The following is a 5,860-nucleotide window of genomic DNA, read 5'->3' as shown; positions in this document are numbered from 1 at the left end:
TTCTAGACTAATATTTAACTCATTAATTAGAACTGTCATAGTTCCAACCTAGATCTCTCCCAGAATGGGTGGCTCAATTTTTCTGTTGGGTTGTTGATTTTTTTCAGTGCTACCTAGATAATTTAATTTTACTCAGACATTTAAGAAGTTATGGTCTTTCTACCACCTATATCAAAATTATTTGTTAAAAATGCATATCCCAGCCCCTCCCAACCTTCAGAATCTCTGAGAATTGTATCCAGGATCTGGATTTTAATAAGCTTTCCTTGGAGAGTCTTATGCACTTGAGAACAACTTTACCTGGCCCAAAGTCAAATTAATATATTTTATTGATTTAAAATGCTTGCTTACCTTTTCACGAAGATGGCACTGAGAGTAAAGAAGGAAGCCGTTGGCCCTCCCAAAGCCAAAGCAAACCTAAAGTCTCTGAAGGCAAAGAAAAGAGTGCTGAAAGGCATCCACAGCTACACACACACACACACACACACACACACACACCATCCATGGTTACCCACATCTGGCTCCAAAGGCAGCCTATATATCCTCAGAAGAGCACTCCCAGGAGAAACAGGCTGGACCACTACATTATCATCAAGTTCCCTCTGACCATCGAGTCAGCCGAGAAGCAGATAGAAGACAGCAATACATGTGTTTTCATTGTGGATGTCAAGGCCAACTAACACCAGATCAAACAAGCAGTGAAGAAGCTCTATGACATTGACATGGCCAAGGTCAATACCTGATCAGCCCTGATGGAGAGAAGAAGGCATATGTTCAACTGGCTACTGACTATGATGCTCTATGATGCCAACAAAATTGAGATAATCTAAATTGAGCCTAGCTGGCTAATTCTAAATATAAAATTATTTTACTGTAAAAAACAAATCTTACTTAAACAACAAAAGAAAAAAAATCAGCAGGTAGGTCTACATCAAACTTAAAAGCTCCAACACAGCAAAAGAAACAATCAACAAAATGAAAAGGCAACCTAAAGAATGAGAAAATTTTTTACAAATCATGTAAATTTATTTAGACCTCATACAACTCAATAACAAAAACAAACAGACAAACAAAGTGATTAAGAAGTGGGCAGAAGAACTAGACATTTTTCCAAAGAAGACATCCAAATAGTCCACAGGCACAAGACAAAAATGTTCAACATCACAAATCATCAGGGAAATGCTAATCAAAACTGTATCATGTCACATGTGTTAGAATGACTGTCTTCAAGGAGATAAGATATAAGTGTTGGTGAAGATGTGGAGAAAAGGGAACTCTTGTCCACTGTTGGTAGGATTGTAAGATGGTTCAGCCACTATGCAGAAGAGTACTGAGATTCAAAGACACACAAAAAATCTAACTACCATGTGATCTAGTGATCCACTTCTGGGTATATCCAAAGGAAATGAAAGCAGTTTACTGAAGAGATTTATGCATTCTCATGTTTCTTGTAAGATTATTCACAATAGCCAAGATGGAAACAGCCAATGTGTTCATCACTGGATAAATAGATAAAGAAGATATGGTATATATATACAATGGAATATTATTCAGCCATGAGAAAAAAGGAAATTTGCCATTTGTAACCATGTGAATAGATTTTAAGGACACTATGCTAAGTGAGAGAAATTAGACAAAAACAAATACTGTATGATATTTCTTACATATGGAAATTAAAAAAAAAAACCTCACAAAAGCAGAGAGTAAAATGGTGCTTAACCAGAGCTGGATGGTGGGGGAATAGGAGAGATGTTGTTTCATGAGGCTACATACTTGCAACTAGTAGATAAATAAGCCTTTGTGTTCAAATACATAGTATGGTGATTATAGACAACAAAACTATATTATAAACATTGAACTTGCTAAGAGACTAGATCTTAAATGTTTCTAACATTGGAAGAAATAATAATTATGTGACCACAGCTAATGCTACAATGACAATCATATTGCAATGTAAATGTATCAAATTAATATATGTATACCTTAAATGTATATAATGTGTATAAAATATATCTCAAAAACAAACAAACAAACAAATAAATGCTTACTTGGTGTTTCTGAAATCAGGTGGCACCTTATAATCAATGATTAATATAGGCAAAAAAGTTTTTAAATGAATGGTGTCTTATAATCAATACCAGCATTGAATTGAGGACATACTAAGTTTCTGTTTCAAATCCTTTAGTTACTGAAGAATCAAAAATTTCAGTTTGCATCTCAGTTCAACTTTGTCATTTAATTCTCTTAGTGCTTAAGCTTTTCTTTGGTAACAAAGAAGGAACATGGAAAGTTTTGTTTTCTCAAGTCATGGGCAGCCTTTAGTGAGCTGCTATCTTTGCAACTCAAGTCCTGCCCTACACATTTTTTAGGCCATTTATTAGAAGAGTCTGGTCTCCTATTTAGTTTTTACTTTCTATGATTATATCTAAATATTAATATGTATATTTGTTTACTGTGAAATTTATAACATTTTAATTCATCCACTGTATTTTATTCCTGAAAGGTTCAAGGAATTTAGCATGTAATTTCTGCCCACCATCTTTCATAGCATTGCTGTCTAGATTTTTAGATTTCCTTTTTTAAAACATAAATTAGTTACTTAAAGTCAATGATTAATTACACTTATGAATATATTTCATCTGTTTTGGGGCTTAGCATGTGAGTGATAATATACTAAGTCTTGTTGCCCGAAAATGCTTTATTTTACTCAGTTGTGAATGATAGTTTACCTGGATATAGAATTTTTGGTTGGTAGATGGTTTCCCTCAGGGTTGTGAAGAGAATTCTCCTGTCTTCTGGCGTTCCTTGCACAAGAGAGTTAGTGTAATTGCCTTTTTTTTTTTTTTTTTTTTTTTTTGCGGATTATTTTTTATTTCTGGTAGCTTTTAAGATTTTCTTTTATCTTCAATGTTCAGTAGTTTTACTATAAAAAGTTTTTTGGTTAGATTCATTGTCATGTATTCTGTTTGGCATTTGATGTATCCTTTTGCACAAGTAAAAGGGTACACATATTATTTTCTTCATTCTGAAGAGTTCTCTGCCAGTGCTTCTTTGACCAATATTCACCAATATTTTCCTTTATCCTAGTCTAAAAATCCCATGAGACATATATTGGAACCTTTCAATATGTCTTTGACATCTCTTAATTGCTATTTCATGTTTTTCTCTCCTCCCTCCTTACGTCTTCATGCAGCATTCTAGGTAAACACCTTAATATTATCTTCCAGTTCACAAATTCTTGTCTTGTAATATCCAAGATGGAATTAATCTTGCCTATTGAGCTTTTAATTCCAGTACTATACTTTCTATTACCAGGATCTTTAATGTGTTTTTTTCACATTCACCTGTTCTTGTTTCATTTTTTAATTTGTTTTGTTTCAGAATTTACTAATCACTTTTAAGGATATTCTTTCTTTGAGGGTTCTGAAAATTATTATTATAAATGAACTTTCAGATTCTGCTATTATTTTTATTTAATGTGGAATGAACATCCCCCAAATATTGATTTTGTTGTCTCCATTTCTTAATTTTCTTCACGTGTTTTAGAATTTTCATTTTTTAAGATATACATGAGGAGTGGTATCAGTTTCTCTCTTTTCCTCTTGTTATCCCTTTCTCTTCCCGCTTGCTTCCTTTCTAGCAGTTTTGCAATGGTTAGGGCCCCAGTCCACAACCTTCACTTGTACTGATGGCTCTGGGCTCCCATCTTATGATAATATTGGGACCTTGTAGACTCAGTCACTGAGCCAGTTGGCAGTTTGGCCCAGGTCATGGCCACAAGGTCATGTGTGTTTACTCCTGTTTTTCTAGATTCACTTTCATCTAGAAGCTGTGGCTTTTTTTCAGTCAGGAATTCCCCACTCCGTTCAGATTCAAGCAATAAGCCTGGATCCGGGCTCCAGCCATCTAAGGCACCTTTACTAACCACTATATATAGGCATTATCCTGCTGTCTCACAGCTCACAGCTATCTACCAACCTCCCGGGTTTAGTAACTTACTGCGTTATATTTCTGTTCAATTTTTAGTGGACAGATATTTAGTTCTTCTTTATGTATGTATTATATATACTCACGCTTTACTTTTCCTCCTTACCATCTTTTAATTTTATTCTTTTAAAATGTTATCTATAATCTCTTAGTGTTTAGAGTAGAGGGAATGATTTCGAAGCTTGAGCTCACAATGCCATCTTGATTCTTAGAGTGTGGCTGTGAGGGCGATGGTAGCAATAGTTCTCATGATACTGTCTTTGAAACATCTACCATTACTGCTCCTGCTAGATTGCTCTTATCCTCATATAACCTGCATTATCTATTGTGGCTCAGTACCTGACAAAGCCCACTCAGTGTAGATGAATTCTCTCTTAAATGACTTTATTAAACCCATCAATGATTCATTAAGCAAGAACTTTTATAATAAATTTGTAATATCCTCTAAAGAAATGGTTCTGGAGGAGAGCCAGGCTAATTTAGGAGGGAACATGGTTTAAAAATGAGTGAATCATTCTCAAAAGCACACAAGATAGCTATAGAAATATATTAACTTTTTTTTTTAAGGATTTTATTTTTAGAGAGAGGGGGAAGGGAGGGAGACAGAGAAGGAGATGTGGGAGAGAAACATCAATCTGTTGCCTCTCACATGCTCCCAGCTGGGGACCTGACCTGCAACCCAGGCATGTACCCCAACCAGGAATTGAACCAGTAATATTTTGATTCGCAGGCCAGCTCTCAGTCCACTGAGCCATACCAGTCAGGGCTATATTAACATGTTTTTATCTTTCCATGGATTAAACTAAGATCCTTTGAAGATAATAAACAGAAAATTCCTACAAATTAAGAATCCCAGCCACAATTTTAATGAGTTTATTTGCTTTTGCTTGGAGAAAATAGTCATGATATAGTTCTGAATTACATCAATGAGGAACCAAAGGTGAGACTAGATTTGTTCTAGAATCTGCCCAAGCAGTGCAGCATGCAAATCACACGACAGCACAGAAACACATGGATTATGCAAGATTGTCTTAAGATTTAGGGATTCCCATGAGAAACCTCCATTTCCTTCATTAAGAATGGTTTACTATCCAAATGAGCCACACTGGTCAGGGCAAGGTTCCTGTCTTTCCATGACTCACTCAGAGAAGTTCCTGTGAGGGTGGAGAGAACAGTTTTAGTTTAGAATTGGACTGGGGCCCACACAAAAGAGGTTTGGCTTCCTTGGTGATAGAAGTTGGGCTAAGAAGTAGAGCTTAGGAGTAACATCCTGTTAGTAATGGATTAATTGGTGCCATGTTGGTCTAAGGAACCAGACTGTGTGCACATAGTTTTCCTACCTTTATGGAGCTCATGCCCTGAGATTTCTTTACACTCTGGCCAAGTAGTTCCTGTGTCACAATATCTGAGTTTTGCAGAACAAAGCATTCTAGAAGCAAAAGGAAAGATGACAGCTATAATAGCTCAGTCTATGGGGGAGAAAACCTCTTTTTTTTCTTTTTCTTCATTTCTTGGGAGTAGTAAGAGGTCACTGTCCCGATACCAAAATGCTTAGGGGGACTCTTCTCTGGACTTCAGCATGAAATGCTTTGATCCCAGAGAAGTTTTTCATGTCAACTTTGGCCTATTGGTCTAGGAGGAACACAGGGTAGTTGTAGGTGGGAAAGGGGAAATCCCAGAAATAATTTTAAATTAGGGGAATCTTGTCTTCTCTATGAGATGCAATTTTCTCCAACCATATTATTCTTCTGGCTCCCCATTACACTATTAACAACATGCTTATTACTTTGAATAATATTTGTTTATCATTTATGTCTTTCCCTAGATTAAGAGCTTCTTGAAGATAAGACCTCAACCTTATACATTTTCATAT

At 35.7% G+C, this 5,860-nt stretch overlaps 1 pseudogene; it reads left to right on the top strand.

Moving 5' to 3' along the window:
* The first annotated feature begins 361 nt into the window (after positions 1–361).
* Positions 362–830, top strand: LOC129074438 (60S ribosomal protein L23a-like; annotated as a pseudogene).
* Positions 831–5,860: the final 5,030 nt, after the last annotated feature.

The sequence above is a fragment of the Pteronotus mesoamericanus genome, unplaced genomic scaffold (genome assembly GCF_021234165.1).
Source record: "Pteronotus mesoamericanus isolate MK-2021 breed Mesoamerican mustached bat unplaced genomic scaffold, CSHL_Meso_final contig_50, whole genome shotgun sequence".
In the NCBI taxonomy this organism is placed as follows: Eukaryota; Metazoa; Chordata; class Mammalia; order Chiroptera; family Mormoopidae; genus Pteronotus; species Pteronotus mesoamericanus.
The sequence above is the reverse complement of the archived record's forward strand: the minus strand, read 5'-3'. Positions and strand labels throughout refer to the sequence as shown.